The sequence below is a fragment of the Lissotriton vulgaris genome, chromosome 9, assembly GCF_964263255.1.
Source record: "Lissotriton vulgaris chromosome 9, aLisVul1.2, whole genome shotgun sequence".
Classification (NCBI taxonomy): Eukaryota; Metazoa; Chordata; class Amphibia; order Caudata; family Salamandridae; genus Lissotriton; species Lissotriton vulgaris.
Window position 1 is genome coordinate 847,926,742 of NC_141697.1, and position 18,544 is coordinate 847,945,285.

Consider the following 18,544-nt stretch of genomic DNA (forward strand, 5'->3'; position numbering starts at 1 on the left):
CATGATAGCAGGTGGTTAAATAGAAATTCGCTGCTCAGCTGACCCGGCAGGAGCAAATGTATGCCAAAAATGTATGCAGAATGAGCTTTTCAGTGAAGAGCAGCCAGGCACATTTTAGCTAGTTTTACTTGTAAGTGGGGTTGGAAACACTTTTCAGGTTCAGTACTGGGCTCAAACATGCAGCCCTGAGGTCTCTCATGATTGCAAGTGGTTAAATAGAAATTTGCTGCTCAGCTGACCCGGCAGGAGCAAATGTATGCCAAAAATGTACGCAGAATGAGCTTTTCAGTGAAGAGCAGCCAGGCACATTTTAGCTAGTTTTACTTGTAAGTGGGGTTGGAAACGCTTTTCAGGATCAGTACTGGGCTCAAAACATGCAGCTCTGAGGTCCCTGATAGGAGGTAGTTAAGTAGAACTTCGCTGCTCAGCTGACCCGGCAGGAGCAAATGTATGCCAAAAATGTACGCAGAATGAGCTTTTCAGTGACTAGCAGCCAGGCACATTTTAGCTCGTTTTACTTGTAAGTGGGGTTGGAAACGCTTTTCAGGATCAGTACTGGGCTCAAAACATGCAGCCCTGAGGTCTCTCATGATAGCAGGTGGTTAAATAGAAATTCGCTGCTCAGCTGACCCGGCAGGAGCAAATGTATGCCAAAAATGTATGCAGAATGAGCTTTTCAGTGAAGAGCAGCCAGGCACATTTTAGCTAGTTTTACTTGTAAGAGGGGTTGGAAACACATTTCAGGTTCAGTACTGGGCTCAAAACATGCAGCCCTGAGGTCTCTCATGATAGCAGGTGGTTAAATAGAAATTCGCTGCTCAGCTGACCGGCAGGAGCAAACGTATGCCAAAAATGTAAGCAGAATGAGCTTTTCAGTGAATAGCAGCCAGGCACATTTTAGCTAGTTTTACTTGTAAGTGGGGTTGGAAATGCTTTTCAGGCTCAGTACTGGGCTCAAAAGATGCAGCTCTGAGGTCTCTCCTGATAGGAGGTAGTTAAGTAGAACTTCGCTGCTCAGCTGACCCGGCAGGAGCAAATGTATGCCAAAAATGTACGCAGAATGAGCTTTTCACTAAAGAGCAGCCAGGCACATTCTAGCAAGTTTTACTTGTAAGTGGGGTTGGAAACGCTTTTCAGGCTCAGTACTGCGCTCAAAAGATGCAGCCCTGAGGTCTCTCATGATAGCAGGTGGTTAAATAGAAATTCGCTGCTCAGCTGACCCGGCAGGAGCAAACGTATGCCAAAAATGTACGCAGAATGAGCTTTTCAGTGAAGAGCAGCCAGGCACATTTTAGCTAGTTTTACTTGTAAGAGGGGTTGGAAACGCTTTTCAGGTTCAGTACTGGGCTCAAAACATGCAGCCCTGAGGTCTCTCATGATAGCAGGTGGTTAAATAGAAATTCGCTGCTCAGCTGACCCGGTAGGAGCAAACGTATGCCAAAAATGTACGCAGAATGAGCTTTTCAGTGACTAGCAGCCAGGCACATTTTAGCTCGTTTTACTTGTAAGTGGGGTTAGAAACGCTTTTCAGGCTCAGTACTGCGCTCAAAACATGCAGCCCTGAGGTCTCCATGATAGCAGGTGGTTAAATAGAAATTCGCTGCTCAGCTGACCCGGCCGGAGCAAACATGCCAAAAATGTACGCAGAATGAGCTTTTCAGTGAATAGCAGCCAGGCACATTCTAGCTAGTTTTACTTGTAAGCGGGTTTGGAAACGCTTTTCAGGCTCAGTACTGGGCTAAAAACATGCAGCCCTGAGGTCTCTCATGATAGAAGGTGGTTAAATAGAAATTCGCTGCTCAGCTGACCCGGCCGGAGCAAACGTATGCCAAAAATGTACGCAGAATGAGCTTTTCAGTGAAGAGCAGCCAGGCACATTCTAGCAAGTTTTACTTGTAAGTGGGGTTGGAAACACTTTTCAGGCTCAGTACTGCGCTCAAAAGATGCAGCCCTGACGTCTCTCATGATGATAGCAGGTGGTTAAGTAGAAATTTGCCACTTGGCTGACCCAGCAGGAGCAAACGTATGCCAAAAATGTACACAGAATGAGCTTTTCAGTGAATAGCAGCCAGGCACATTTTAGCTAGTTTTACTTGTAATTGTGGTTGGAAACGCTTTTCAGGATCATTACTGGGCTCAAAACATGCAGCCCTGAGGTCTCTCATGATAGCAGGTGGTTAAATAGAAATTCGCTGCTCAGCTGACCCGGCAGGAGCAAACGTATGCCAAAAATGTATGCAGAATGAGCTTTTCAGTGAAGAGCTGCCAGGCACATTTTAGCTAGTTTTACTTGTAAGTGGGGTTGGAAATGCTTTTCGGGCTCAGTACTGGGCTCAAACATGCAGCCCTGAGGTCTCTCATGATTGCAGGTGGTTAAATAGAAATTTGCTGCTCAGCTGACCCGGCAGGACCAAATATATGCCAAAAATGTACGCAGAATGAGCTTTTCAGTGAATAGCAGCCAGGCACATTTTAGCTAGTTTTACTTGTAAGTGGGGTTGGAAACACTTTTCAGGCTCAGTACTGCACTCAAAACATGCAGCCCTAAGGTCTCTCATGATAGCAGGTGGTTAAGTAGAAATTTGCCACTTGGCTGACCCAGCAGGAGCAAACGTATGCCAAAAATGTACACAGAATGAGCTTTTCAGTGAATAGCAGCCAGGCACATTTTAGCTAGTTTTACTTGTAAGTGGGGTTGGAAACGCTTTTCAGGATCAGTACTGGGCTCAAAACATGCAGCTCTGAGGTCTCTCCTGATAGGAGGTAGTTAAGTAGAACTTCGCTGCTCAGCTGACCCGGCAGGAGCAAATGTATGCCAAAAATGTACGCAGAATGAGCTTTTCAGTGATTAGCAGCCAGGCACATTTTAGCTCGTTTTACTTGTAAGTGGGGTTGGAAACGCTTTTCAGGATCAGTACTGGGCTCAAAACATGCAGCCCTGAGGTCTCTCATGATAGCAGGTGGTTAAATAGAAATTCGCTGCTCAGCTGACCCGGCAGGAGCAAATGTATGCCAAAAATGTATGCAGAATGAGCTTTTCAGTGAAGAGCAGCCAGGCACATTTTAGCTAGTTTTACTTGTAAGAGGGGTTGGAAATGCTTTTCAGGCTCAGTACTGGGCTCAAAAGATGCAGCTCTGAGGTCGCTCCTGATAGGAGGTAGTTAAGTAGAACTTCGCTGCTCAGCTGACCCGGCAGGAGCAAATGTATGCCAAAAATGTACGCAGAATGAGCTTTTCAGTGACCCGGCAGGAGCAAACGTATGCCAAAAATGTATGCAGAATGAGCTTTTAAGTGAAGAGCTGCCAGGCACATTTTAGCTAGTTTTACTTGTAAGTGGGGTTGGAAATGCTTTTCGGGCTCAGTACTGGGCTCAAACATGCAGCCCTGAGGTCTCTCATGATTGCAGGTGGTTAAATAGAAATTTGCTGCTCAGCTGACCCGGCAGGACCAAATATATGCCAAAAATGTACGCAGAATGAGCTTTTCAGTGAATAGCAGCCAGGCACATTTTAGCTAGTTTTACTTGTAAGTGGGGTTGGAAATGCTTTTCGGGCTCAGTACTGGGCTCAAACATGCAGCCCTGAGGTCTCTCATGATTGCAGGTGGTTAAATAGAAATTTGCTGCTCAGCTGACCCGGCAGGAGCAAATGTATGCCAAAAATGTACGCAGAATGAGCTTTTCAGTGAAGAGCAGCCAGGCACATTTTAGCTAGTTTTACTTGTAAGTGGGGTTGGAAACGCTTTTCAGGATCAGTACTGGGCTCAAAACATGCAGCTCTGAGGTCTCTCCTGATAGGAGGTAGTTAAGTAGAACTTCGCTGCTCAGCTGACCCGGCAGGAGCAAATGTATGCCAAAAATGTACGCAGAATGAGCTTTTCAGTGACTAGCAGCCAGGCACATTTTAGCTCGTTTTACTTGTAAGTGGGGTTGGAAACGCTTTTCAGGATCAGTACTGGGCTCAAAACATGCAGCCCTGAGGTCTCTCATGATAGCAGGTGGTTAAATAGAAATTCGCTGCTCAGCTGACCCGGCAGGAGCAAATGTATGCCAAAAATGTATGCAGAATGAGCTTTTCAGTGAAGAGCAGCCAGGCACATTTTAGCTAGTTTTACTTGTAAGAGAGGTTGGAAACACATTTCAGGTTCAGTACTGGGCTCAAAACATGCAGCCCTGAGGTCTCTCATGATAGCAGGTGGTTAAATAGAAATTCGCTGCTCAGCTGACCCGGCAGGAGCAAACGTATGCCAAAAATGTAAGCAGAATGAGCTTTTCAGTGAATAGCAGCCAGGCACATTTTAGCTAGTTTTACTTGTAAGTGGGGTTGGAAATGCTTTTCAGGCTCAGTACTGGGCTCAAAAGATGCAGCTCTGAGGTCTCTCCTGATAGGAGGTAGTTAAGTAGAACTTCGCTGCTCAGCGGACCCGGCAGGAGCAAATGTATGCCAAAAATGTACGCAGAATGAGCTTTTCACTAAAGAGCAGCCAGGCACATTCTAGCAAGTTTTACTTGTAAGTGGGGTTGGAAACGCTTTTCAGGCTCAGTACTGCGCTCAAACATGCAGCCCTGAGGTCTCTCATGATTGCAGGTGGTTAAATAGAAATTTGCTGCTCAGCTGACCCGGCAGGACCAAATATATGCCAAAAATGTACGCAGAATGAGCTTTTCAGTGAATAGCAGCCAGGCACATTTTAGCTAGTTTTACTTGTAAGTGGGGTTGGAAATGCTTTTCGGGCTCAGTACTGGGCTCAAACATGCAGCCCTGAGGTCTCTCATGATTGCAGGTGGTTAAATAGAAATTTGCTGCTCAGCTGACCCGGCAGGAGCAAATGTATGCCAAAAATGTACGCAGAATGAGCTTTTCAGTGAAGAGCAGCCAGGCACATTTTAGCTAGTTTTACTTGTAAGTGGGGTTGGAAACGCTTTTCAGGATCAGTACTGGGCTCAAAACATGCAGCTCTGAGGTCTCTCCTGATAGGAGGTAGTTAAGTAGAACTTCGCTGCTCAGCTGACCCGGCAGGAGCAAATGTATGCCAAAAATGTACGCAGAATGAGCTTTTCAGTGACTAGCAGCCAGGCACATTTTAGCTCGTTTTACTTGTAAGTGGGGTTGGAAACGCTTTTCAGGATCAGTACTGGGCTCAAAACATGCAGCCCTGAGGTCTCTCATGATAGCAGGTGGTTAAATAGAAATTCGCTGCTCAGCTGACCCGGCAGGAGCAAATGTATGCCAAAAATGTATGCAGAATGAGCTTTTCAGTGAAGAGCAGCCAGGCACATTTTAGCTAGTTTTACTTGTAAGAGAGGTTGGAAACACATTTCAGGTTCAGTACTGGGCTCAAAACATGCAGCCCTGAGGTCTCTCATGATAGCAGGTGGTTAAATAGAAATTCGCTGCTCAGCTGACCCGGCAGGAGCAAACGTATGCCAAAAATGTAAGCAGAATGAGCTTTTCAGTGAATAGCAGCCAGGCACATTTTAGCTAGTTTTACTTGTAAGTGGGGTTGGAAATGCTTTTCAGGCTCAGTACTGGGCTCAAAAGATGCAGCTCTGAGGTCTCTCCTGATAGGAGGTAGTTAAGTAGAACTTCGCTGCTCAGCGGACCCGGCAGGAGCAAATGTATGCCAAAAATGTACGCAGAATGAGCTTTTCACTAAAGAGCAGCCAGGCACATTCTAGCAAGTTTTACTTGTAAGTGGGGTTGGAAACGCTTTTCAGGCTCAGTACTGCGCTCAAAAGATGCAGCCCTGAGGTCTCTCATGATAGCAGGTGGTTAAATAGAAATTCGCTGCTCAGCTGACCCGGCAGGAGCAAACGTATGCCAAAAATGTACGCAGAATGAGCTTTTCAGTGAAGAGCAGCCAGGCACATTTTAGCTAGTTTTACTTGTAAGAGGGGTTGGAAACGCTTTTCAGGTTCAGTACTGGGCTCAAAACATGCAGCCCTGAGGTTTCTTATGATAGCAGGTGGTTAAATAGAAATTTGCTGCTCAGCTGACCCGGTAGGAGCAAACGTATGCCAAAAATGTACGCAGAATGAGCTTTTCAGTGACTAGCAGCCAGGCACATTTTAGCTCGTTTTACTTGTAAGTGGGGTTAGAAACGCTTTTCAGGCTCAGTACTGCGCTCAAAACATGCAGCCCTGAGGTCTCCATGATAGCAGGTGGTTAAATAGAAATTCGCTGCTCAGCTGACCCGGCCGGAGCAAACATGCCAAAAATGTACGCAGAATGAGCTTTTCAGTGAATAGCAGCCAGGCACATTCTAGCTAGTTTTACTTGTAAGCGGGTTTGGAAACGCTTTTCAGGCTCAGTACTGGGCTAAAAACATGCAGCCCTGAGGTCTCTCATGATAGCAGGTGGTTAAATAGAAATTCGCTGCTCAGCTGACCCGGCCGGAGCAAACGTATGCCAAAAATGTACGCAGAATGAGCTTTTCAGTGAAGAGCAGCCAGGCACATTCTAGCAAGTTTTACTTGTAAGTGGGGTTGGAAACACTTTTCAGGCTCAGTACTGCGCTCAAAAGATGCAGCCCTGACGTCTCTCATGATGATAGCAGGTGGTTAAGTAGAAATTTGCCACTTGGCTGACCCAGCAGGAGCAAACGTATGCCAAAAATGTACACAGAATGAGCTTTTCAGTGAATAGCAGCCAGGCACATTTTAGCTAGTTTTACTTGTAAGTGTGGTTGGAAACGCTTTTCAGGATCATTACTGGGCTCAAAACATGCAGCCCTGAGGTCTCTCATGATAGCAGGTGGTTAAATAGAAATTCGCTGCTCAGCTGACCCGGCAGGAGCAAACGTATGCCAAAAATGTATGCAGAATGAGCTTTTCAGTGAAGAGCTGCCAGGCACATTTTAGCTAGTTTTACTTGTAAGTGGGGTTGGAAATGCTTTTCGGGCTCAGTACTGGGCTCAAACATGCAGCCCTGAGGTCTCTCATGATTGCAGGTGGTTAAATAGAAATTTGCTGCTCAGCTGACCCGGCAGGACCAAATATATGCCAAAAATGTACGCAGAATGAGCTTTTCAGTGAATAGCAGCCAGGCACATTTTAGCTAGTTTTACTTGTAAGTGGGGTTGGAAACGCTTTTCAGGATCAGTACTGGGCTCAAAACATGCAGCTCTGAGGTCTCTCATGATTGCAGGTGGTTAAATAGAAATTTGCTGCTCAGCTGACCCGGCAGGAGCAAATGTATGCCAAAAATGTACGCAGAATGAGCTTTTCAGTGAAGAGCAGCCAGGCACATTTTAGCTAGTTTTACTTGTAAGTGGGGTTGGAAACGCTTTTCAGGATCAGTACTGGGCTCAAACATGCAGCCCTGAGGTCTCTCATGATTGCAGGTGGTTAAATAGAAATTTGCTGCTCAGCTGACCCGGCAGGAGCAAATGTATGCCAAAAATGTACGCAGAATGAGCTTTTCAGTGAAGAGCAGCCAGGCACATTTTAGCTAGTTTTACTTGTAAGTGGGGTTGGAAACGCTTTTCAGGATCAGTACTGGGCTCAAAACATGCAGCTCTGAGGTCTCTCCTGATAGGAGGTAGTTAAGTAGAACTTCGCTGCTCAGCTGACCCGGCAGGAGCAAATGTATGCCAAAAATGTACGCAGAATGAGCTTTTCAGTGACTAGCAGCCAGGCACATTTTAGCTCGTTTTACTTGTAAGTGGGGTTGGAAACGCTTTTCAGGATCAGTACTGGGCTCAAAACATGCAGCCCTGAGGTCTCTCATGATAGCAGGTGGTTAAATAGAAATTCGCTGCTCAGCTGACCCGGCAGGAGCAAATGTATGCCAAAAATGTATGCAGAATGAGCTTTTCAGTGAAGAGCAGCCAGGCACATTTTAGCTAGTTTTACTTGTAAGAGAGGTTGGAAACACATTTCAGGTTCAGTACTGGGCTCAAAACATGCAGCCCTGAGGTCTCTCATGATAGCAGGTGGTTAAATAGAAATTCGCTGCTCAGCTGACCCGGCAGGAGCAAACGTATGCCAAAAATGTAAGCAGAATGAGCTTTTCAGTGAATAGCAGCCAGGCACATTTTAGCTAGTTTTACTTGTAAGTGGGGTTGGAAATGCTTTTCAGGCTCAGTACTGGGCTCAAAAGATGCAGCTCTGAGGTCTCTCCTGATAGGAGGTAGTTAAGTAGAACTTCACTGCTCAGCGGACCCGGCAGGAGCAAATGTATGCCAAAAATGTACGCAGAATGAGCTTTTCACTAAAGAGCAGCCAGGCACATTCTAGCAAGTTTTACTTGTAAGTGGGGTTGGAAACGCTTTTCAGGCTCAGTACTGCGCTCAAAAGATGCAGCCCTGAGGTCTCTCATGATAGCAGGTGGTTAAATAGAAATTCGCTGCTCAGCTGACCCGGCAGGAGCAAACGTATGCCAAAAATGTACGCAGAATGAGCTTTTCAGTGAAGAGCAGCCAGGCACATTTTAGCTAGTTTTACTTGTAAGAGGGGTTGGAAACGCTTTTCAGGTTCAGTACTGGGCTCAAAACATGCAGCCCTGAGGTTTCTTATGATAGCAGGTGGTTAAATAGAAATTTGCTGCTCAGCTGACCCGGTAGGAGCAAACGTATGCCAAAAATGTACGCAGAATGAGCTTTTCAGTGACTAGCAGCCAGGCACATTTTAGCTCGTTTTACTTGTAAGTGGGGTTAGAAACGCTTTTCAGGCTCAGTACTGCGCTCAAAACATGCAGCCCTGAGGTCTCCATGATAGCAGGTGGTTAAATAGAAATTCGCTGCTCAGCTGACCCGGCCGGAGCAAACATGCCAAAAATGTACGCAGAATGAGCTTTTCAGTGAATAGCAGCCAGGCACATTCTAGCTAGTTTTACTTGTAAGCGGGTTTGGAAACGCTTTTCAGGCTCAGTACTGGGCTAAAAACATGCAGCCCTGAGGTCTCTCATGATAGCAGGTGGTTAAATAGAAATTCGCTGCTCAGCTGACCCGGCCGGAGCAAACGTATGCCAAAAATGTACGCAGAATGAGCTTTTCAGTGAAGAGCAGCCAGGCACATTCTAGCAAGTTTTACTTGTAAGTGGGGTTGGAAACACTTTTCAGGCTCAGTACTGCGCTCAAAAGATGCAGCCCTGACGTCTCTCATGATGATAGCAGGTGGTTAAGTAGAAATTTGCCACTTGGCTGACCCAGCAGGAGCAAACGTATGCCAAAAATGTACACAGAATGAGCTTTTCAGTGAATAGCAGCCAGGCACATTTTAGCTAGTTTTACTTGTAAGTGTGGTTGGAAACGCTTTTCAGGATCATTACTGGGCTCAAAACATGCAGCCCTGAGGTCTCTCATGATAGCAGGTGGTTAAATAGAAATTCGCTGCTCAGCTGACCCGGCAGGAGCAAACGTATGCCAAAAATGTATGCAGAATGAGCTTTTCAGTGAAGAGCTGCCAGGCACATTTTAGCTAGTTTTACTTGTAAGTGGGGTTGGAAATGCTTTTCGGGCTCAGTACTGGGCTCAAACATGCAGCCCTGAGGTCTCTCATGATTGCAGGTGGTTAAATAGAAATTTGCTGCTCAGCTGACCCGGCAGGACCAAATATATGCCAAAAATGTACGCAGAATGAGCTTTTCAGTGAATAGCAGCCAGGCACATTTTAGCTAGTTTTACTTGTAAGTGGGGTTGAAAACACTTTTCAGGCTCAGTACTGCACTCAAAACATGCAGCCCTAAGGTCTCTCATGATAGCAGGTGGTTAAGTAGAAATTTGCCACTTGGCTGACCCAGCAGGAGCAAACGTATGCCAAAAATGTACACAGAATGAGCTTTTCAGTGAATAGCAGCCAGGCACATTTTAGCTAGTTTTACTTGTAAGTGGGGTTGGAAACGCTTTTCAGGATCAGTACTGGGCTCAAAACATGCAGCTCTGAGTCTCTCCTGATAGGAGGTAGTTAAGTAGAACTTCGCTGCTCAGCTGACCCGGCAGGAGCAAATGTATGCCAAAAATGTACGCAGAATGAGCTTTTCAGTGATTAGCAGCCAGGCACATTTTAGCTCGTTTTACTTGTAAGTGGGGTTGGAAACGCTTTTCAGGATCAGTACTGGGCTCAAAACATGCAGCCCTGAGGTCTCTCATGATAGCAGGTGGTTAAATAGAAATTCGCTGCTCAGCTGACCCGGCAGGAGCAAATGTATGCCAAAAATGTATGCAGAATGAGCTTTTCAGTGAAGAGCAGCCAGGCACATTTTAGCTAGTTTTACTTGTAAGAGGGGTTGGAAATGCTTTTCAGGCTCAGTACTGGGCTCAAAAGATGCAGCTCTGAGGTCTCTCCTGATAGGAGGTAGTTAAGTAGAACTTCGCTGCTCAGCTGACCCGGCAGGAGCAAATGTATGCCAAAAATGTACGCAGAATGAGCTTTTCAGTGAAGAGCAGCCAGGCACATTTTAGCTAGTTTTACTTGTAAGTGGGGTTGGAAATGCTTTTCAGGCTCAGTACTGGGCTCAAAAGATGCAGCTCTGAGGTCTCTCCTGATAGGAGGTAGTTAAGTAGAACTTCGCTGCTCAGCTGACCCGGCAGGAGCAAATGTATGCCAAAAATGTACGCAGAATGAGCTTTTCAGTGAAGAGCAGCCAGGCACATTTTAGCTAGTTTTACTTGTAAGAGGGGTTGGAAACGCTTTTCAGGTTCAGTACTGGGCTCAAAACATGCAGCCCTGAGGTCTCTCATGATAGCAGGTGGTTAAATAGAAATTCGCTGCTCAGCTGACCCGGTAGGAGCAAACGTATGCCAAAAATGTACGCAGAATGAGCTTTTCAGTGACTAGCAGCCAGGCACATTTTAGCTCGTTTTACTTGTAAGTGGGGTTAGAAACGCTTTTCAGGCTCAGTACTGCGCTCAAAACATGCAGCCCTGAGGTCTCTCATGATAGCAGGTGGTTAAATAGAAATTCGCTGCTCAGCTGACCCGGCAGGAGCAAATGTATGCCAAAAATGTATGCAGAATGAGCTTTTCAGTGAAGAGCAGCCAGGCACATTTTAGCTAGTTTTACTTGTAAGAGGGGTTGGAAACACTTTTCAGGTTCAGTACTGGGCTCAAAACATGCAGCCCTGAGGTCTCTCATGATAGCAGGTGGTTAAATAGAAATTCGCTGCTCAGCTGACCCGGCAGGAGCAAACGTATGCCAAAAATGTAAGCAGAATGAGCTTTTCAGTGAATAGCAGCCAGGCACATTTTAGCTAGTTTTACTTGTAAGTGGGGTTGGAAATGCTTTTCAGGCTCAGTACTGGGCTCAAAAGATGCAGCTCTGAGGTCTCTCCTGATAGGAGGTAGTTAAGTAGAACTTCGCTGCTCAGCTGACCCGGCAGGAGCAAATGTATGCCAAAAATGTACGCAGAATGAGCTTTTCACTAAAGAGCAGCCAGGCACATTCTAGCAAGTTTTACTTGTAAGTGGGGTTGGAAACTCTTTTCAGGCTCAGTACTGCGCTCAAAAGATGCAGCCCTGAGGTCTCTCATGATAGCAAGTGATTAAATAGAAATTCACTGCTCAGCTCACCCGGCAGGAGCAAACGTATGCCAAAAATGTACGCAGAATGAGCTTTTCAGTGAAGAGCAGCCAGGCACATTTTAGCTCGTTTTACTTGTAAGTGGGGTTAGAAACGCTTTTCAGGCTCAGTACTGCGCTCAAAACATGCAGCCCTGAGGTCTCTCATGATAGCAGGTGGTTAAATAGAAATTCGCTGCTCAGCTGACCCGGCCGGAGCAGACATGCCAAAAATGTACGCAGAATGAGCTTTTCAGTGAATAGCAGCCAGGCACATTCTAGCTAGTTTTACTTGTAAGCGGGTTTGGAAACGCTTTTCAGGCTCAGTACTGGGCTAAAAACATGCAGCCCTGAGGTCTCTCATGATAGCAGGTGGTTAAATAGGAATTCGCTGCTCAGCTGACCCGGTAGGAGCAAACGTATGCCAAAAATGTACGCAGAATGAGCTTTTCAGTGAAGAGCAGCCAGGCACATTTTAGCTAGTTTTACTTGTAAGTGGGGTTGGAAATGCTTTTCAGGCTCAGTACTGGGCTCAAAAGATGCAGCTCTGAGATCTCTCCTGATAGGAGGTAGTTAAGTAGAACTTCGCTGCTCAGCTGACCCGGCAGGAGCAAATGTATGCCAAAAATGTATGCAGAATGAGCTTTTCAGTGAAGAGCAGCCAGGCACATTCTAGTAAGTTTTACTTGTATGGGGTTGGAAACGCTGTTCAGGCTCAGTACTGCGCTCAAAAGATGCAGCCCTGAGGTCTCTCATGATAGCAGGTGGTTAAAAGAAATTTGCCATTTGGCTGACCCAGCAGGAGCAAATGTATGCCAAAAATGTACACAGAATGAGCTTTTCAGTGAATAGCAGCCTGGCGCATTTTAGCTAGTTTTACTTGTAAGTGGGGTTGGAAACGCTTTTCAGGATCAGTACTGGGCTCAAAACATGCAGCCCTGAGGTCTCTCGTGATAGCAGGTGGTTAAATAGAAATTCGCTGCTCAGCTGACCCGGTAGGAGCAAACGTATGCCAAAAATGTACGCAGAATGAGCTTTTCAGTGACTAGCAGCCAGGCACATTTTAGCTCGTTTTAATTGTAAGTGGGGTTAGAAACGCTTTTCAGGCTCAGTACTGCGCTCAAAACATGCAGCCCTGAGGTCTCTCATGATAGCAGGTGGTTAAATAGAAATTCGCTGCTCAGCTGACCCGGTAGGAGCAAACGTATGCCAAAAATGTACGCAGAATGAGCTTTTCAGTGAAGAGCAGCCAGGCACATTCTAGCTAGTTTTACTTGTAAGCAGGTTTGGAAACGCTTTTCAGGCTCAGTACTGGGCTCAAACATGCAGCCCTGAGGTCTCTCATGATAGCAGGTGGTTAAATAGGAATTCGCTGCTCAGCTGACCCGGTAGGAGCAAACGTATGCCAAAAATGTACGCAGAATGAGCTTTTCAGTGAAGAGCAGCCAGGCACATTTTAGCTAGTTTTACTTGTAAGTGGGGTTGGAAATGCTTTTCAGGCTCAGTACTGGGCTCAAAACATGCAGCTCTGAGATCTCTCCTGATAGGAGGTAGTTAAGTAGAACTTCGCTGCTCAGCTGACCCGGCAGGAGCAAATGTATGCCAAAAATGTATGCAGAATGAGCTTTTCAGTGAAGAGCAGCCAGGCACATTCTAGCAAGTTTTACTTGTATGGGGTTGGAAACGCTGTTCAGGCTCAGTACTGCGCTCAAAAGATGCAGCCCTGAGGTCTCTCATGATAGCAGGTGGTTAAAAGAAATTTGCCATTTGGCTGACCCAGCAGGAGCAAATGTATGCCAAAAATGTACACAGAATGAGCTTTTCAGTGAATAGCAGCCAGGCGCATTTTAGCTAGTTTTACTTGTAAGTGGGGTTGGAAACGCTTTTCAGGATCAGTACTGGGCTCAAAACATGCAGCCCTGAGGTCTCTCATGATAGCAGGTGGTTAAATAGAAATTCGCTGCTCAGCTGACCCGGTAGGAGCAAACGTATGCCAAAAATTTACGCAGAATGAGCTTTTCAGTGAAGAGCAGCCAGGCACATTTTAGCTAGTTTTACTTGTAAGTGGGGTTGGAAATGCTTTTCAGGCTCAGTACTGGGCTCAAAAGATGCAGCTCTGAGATCTCTCCTGATAGGAGGTAGTTAAGTAGAACTTCGCTGCTCAGCTGACCCGGCAGGAGCAAATGTATGCCAAAAATGTATGCAGAATGAGCTTTTCAGTGAAGAGCAGCCAGGCACATTCTAGCAAGTTTTACTTGTATGGGGTTGGAAACGCTGTTCAGGCTCAGTACTGCGCTCAAAAGATGCAGCCCTGAGGTCTCTCATGATAGCAGGTGGTTAAAAGAAATTTGCCATTTGGCTGACCCAGCAGGAGCAAATGTATGCCAAAAATGTACACAGAATGAGCTTTTCAGTGAATAGCAGCCAGGCGCATTTTAGCTAGTTTTACTTGTAAGTGGGGTTGGAAACGCTTTTCAGGATCAGTACTGGGCTCAAAACATGCAGCCCTGAGGTCTCTCATGATAGCAGGTGGTTAAATAGAAATTCGCTGCTCAGCTGACCCGGCAGGACCAAATATATGCCAAAAATGTACGCAGAATGAGCTTTTCAGTGAATAGCAGCCAGGCACATTTTAGCTAGTTTTACTTGTAAGTGGGGTTGGAAACACTTTTCAGGCTCAGTACTGCACTCAAAACATGCAGCCCTAAGGTCTCTCATGATAGCAGGTGGTTAAGTAGAAATTTGCCACTTGGCTGACCCAGCAGGAGCAAACGTATGCCAAAAATGTACACAGAATGAGCTTTTCAGTGAATAGCAGCCAGGCACATTTTAGCTAGTTTTACTTGTAAGTGGGGTTAGAAACGCTTTTCAGGATCAGAACTGGGCTCAAAACATGCAGCTCTGAGGTCTCTCCTGATAGGAGGTAGTTAAGTAAAACTTCGCTGCTCAGCTGACCCGGCAGGAGCAAATGTATGCCAAAAATGTACGCAGAATGAGCTTTTCAGTGACTAGCAGCCAGGCACATTTAGCTCGTTTTACTTGTAAGTGGGGTTGGAAACGCTTTTCAGGCTCAGTACTGCGCTCAAAACATGCAGCCCTGAGGTCTCTCATGATAGCAAGTGGTTAAATAGAAATTCGCTGCTCAGCTGACCCGGCCGGAGCAAACGTATGCCAAAAATGTACGCAGAATGAGCTTTTCAGTGAAGAGCAGCCAGGCACATTCTAGCAAGTTTTACTTGTAAGTGGGGTTGGAAACACTTTTCAGGCTCAGTACTGCGCTCAAAAGATGCAGCCCTGACGTCTCTCATGATGATAGCAGGTGGTTAAGTAGAAATTTGCCACTTGGCTGACCCAGCAGGAGCAAACGTATGCCAAAAATGTACACAGAATGAGCTTTTCAGTGAATAGCAGCCAGGCACATTTTAGCTAGTTTTACTTGTAAGTGTGGTTGGAAACGCTTTTCAGGATCATTACTGGGCTCAAAACATGCAGCCCTGAGGTCTCTCATGATAGCAGGTGGTTAAATAGAAATTCGCTGCTCAGCTGACCCGGCAGGAGCAAACGTATGCCAAAAATGTATGCAGAATGAGCTTTTCAGTGAAGAGCTGCCAGGCACATTTTAGCTAGTTTTACTTGTAAGTGGGGTTGGAAATGCTTTTCGGGCTCAGTACTGGGCTCAAACATGCAGCCCTGAGGTCTCTCATGATTGCAGGTGGTTAAATAGAAATTTGCTGCTCAGCTGACCCGGCAGGACCAAATATATGCCAAAAATGTACGCAGAATGAGCTTTTCAGTGAATAGCAGCCAGGCACATTTTAGCTAGTTTTACTTGTAAGTGGGGTTGGAAACACTTTTCAGGCTCAGTACTGCACTCAAAACATGCAGCCCTAAGGTCTCTCATGATAGCAGGTGGTTAAGTAGAAATTTGCCACTTGGCTGACCCAGCAGGAGCAAACGTATGCCAAAAATGTACACAGAATGAGCTTTTCAGTGAATAGCAGCCAGGCACATTTTAGCTAGTTTTACTTGTAAGTGGGGTTGGAAACGCTTTTCAGGATCAGTACTGGGCTCAAAACATGCAGCTCTGAGGTCTCTCCTGATAGGAGGTAGTTAAGTAGAACTTCGCTGCTCAGCTGACCCGGCAGGAGCAAATGTATGCCAAAAATGTACGCAGAATGAGCTTTTCAGTGACTAGCAGCCAGGCACATTTTAGCTCGTTTTACTTGTAAGTGAGGTTGGAAACGCTTTTCAGGATCAGTACTGGGCTCAAAACATGCAGCCCTGAGGTCTCTCATGATAGCAGGTGGTTAAATAGAAATTCGCTGCTCAGCTGACCCGGCAGGAGCAAATGTATGCCAAAAATGTACGCAGAATGAGCTTTTCAGTGACTAGCAGCCAGGCACATTTTAGCTCGTTTTACTAGTAAGTGGGGTTAGAAACGCTTTTCAGGCTCAGTACTGCGCTCAAAACATGCAGCCCTGAGGTCTCTCATGATAGCAGGTGGTTAAATAGAAATTCGCTGCTCAGCTGACCCGGCCGGAGCAAACATGCCAAAAATGTACGCAGAATGAGCTTTTCAGTGAATAGCAGCCAGGCACATTCTAGCTACTTTTACTTGTAAGCGGGTTTGGAAACGCTTTTCAGGCTCAGTACTGGGCTAAAAACATGCAGCCCTGAGGTCTCTCATGATAGCAGGTGGTTAAATAGGAATTCGCTGCTCAGCTGACCCGGTAGGAGCAAACGTATGCCAAAAATGTACGCAGAATGAGCTTTTCAGTGAAGAGCATCCAGGCACATTTTAGCTAGTTTTACTTGTAAGTGGGGTTGGAAATGCTTTTCAGGCTCAGTACTGGGCTCAAAAGATGCAGCTCTGAGATCTCTCCTGATAGGAGGTAGTTAAGTAGAACTTCGCTGCTCAGCTGACCCGGCAGGAGCAAATGTATGCCAAAAATGTATGCAGAATGAGCTTTTCAGTGAAGAGCAGCCAGGCACATTCTAGCAAGTTTTACTTGTATGGGGTTGGAAACGCTGTTCAGGCTCAGTACTGCGCTCAAAAGATGCAGCCCTGAGGTCTCTCATGATAGCAGGTGGTTAAAAGAAATTTGCCATTTGGCTGACCCAGCAGGAGCAAATGTATGCCAAAAATGTACAAAATGAGCTTTTCAGTGAATAGCAGCCAGGCGCATTTTAGCTAGTTTTACTTGTAAGTGGGGTTGGAAACGCTTTTCAGGATCAGTACTGGGCTCAAAACATGCAGCCCTGAGGTCTCTCATGATAGCAGGTGGTTAAATAGAAATTCGCTGCTCAGCTGACCCGGTAGGAGCAAACGTATGCCAAAAATGTACGCAGAATGAGCTTTTCAGTGACTAGCAGCCAGGCACATTTTAGCTCGTTTTACTTGTAAGTGGGGTTAGAAACGCTTTTCAGGCTCAGTACTGCGCTCAAAACATGCAGCCCTGAGGTCTCTCATGATAGCAGGTGGTTAAATAGAAATTCGCTGCTCAGCTGACCCGGCCGGAGCAAACATGCCAAAAATGTACGCAGAATGAGCTTTTCAGTGAATAGCAGCCAGGCACATTCTAGCTAGTTTTACTTGTAAGCGGGTTTGGAAACGCTTTTCAGGCTCAGTACTGGGCTAAAAACATGCAGCCCTGAGGTCTCTCATGATAGCAGGTAGTTAAATAGAAATTCGCTGCTCAGCTGACCCGGTAGGAGCAAACGTTTGCCAAAAATGTACGCAGAATGAGCTTTTCAGTGAAGAGCAGCCAGGCACATTTTAGCTAGTTTTACTTGTAAGTGGGGTTGGAAATGCTTTTCGGGCTCAGTACTGGGCTCAAACATGCAGCCCTGAGGTCTCTCATGATTGCAGGTGGTTAAATAGAAATTTGCTGCTCAGCTGACCCGGCAGGACCAAATATATGCCAAAAATATACGCAGAATGAGCTTTTCAGTTAATAGCAGCCAGGCACATTTTAGCTAGTTTTACTTGTAAGTGGGGTTGGAAACACTTTTCAGGCTCAGTACTGCACTCAAGACATGCAGCCCTAAGGTCTCTCATGATAGCAGGTGGTTAAGTAGAAATTTGCCACTTGGCTGACCCAGCAGGAGCAAACGTATGCCAAAAATGTACACAGAATGAGCTTTTCAGTGAATAGCAGCCAGGCACATTTTAGCTAGTTTTACTTGTAAGTGGGGTTGGAAACGCTTTTCAGGATCAGTACTGGGCTCAAAACATGCAGCTCTGAGGTCTCTCCTGATAGGAGGTAGTTAAGTAGAACTTCGCTGCTCAGCTGACCCGGCAGGAGCAAATGTATGCCAAAAATGTACGCAGAATGAGCTTTTCAGTGACTAGCAGCCAGGCACATTTTAGCTCGTTTTACTTGTAAGTGGGGTTGGAAACGCTTTTCAGGCTCAGTACTGCGCTCAAAACATGCAGCCCTGAGGTCTCTCATGAGAGCAGGTGGTTAAATAGAAATTCGCTGCTCAGCTGACCCGGCCGGAGCAAACGTATGCCAAAAATGTACGCAGAATGAGCTTTTCAGTGAAGAGCAGCCAGGCACATTCTAGCAAATTTTACTTGTAAGTGGGGTTGGAAACACTTTTCAGGCTCAGTACTGCGCTCAAAAGATGCAGCCCTGACGTCTCTCATGATGATAGCAGGTGGTTAAGTAGAAATTTGCCACTTGGCTGACCCAGCAGGAGCAAACGTATGCCAAAAATGTACACAGAATGAGCTTTTCAGTGAATAGCAGCCAGGCACATTTTAGCTAGTTTTACTTGTAAGTGTGGTTGGAAACGCTTTTCAGGATCATTACTGGGCTCAAAACATGCAGCCCTGAGGTCTCTCATGATAGCAGGTGGTTAAATAGAAATTCGCTGCTCAGCTGACCCGGCAGGAGCAAACGTATGCCAAAAATGTATGCAGAATGAGCTTTTCAGTGAAGAGCTGCCAGGCACATTTTAGCTAGTTTTACTTGTAAGTGGGGTTGGAAATGCTTTTCAGGCTCAGTACTGGGCTCAAACATGCAGCCCTGAGGTCTCTCATGA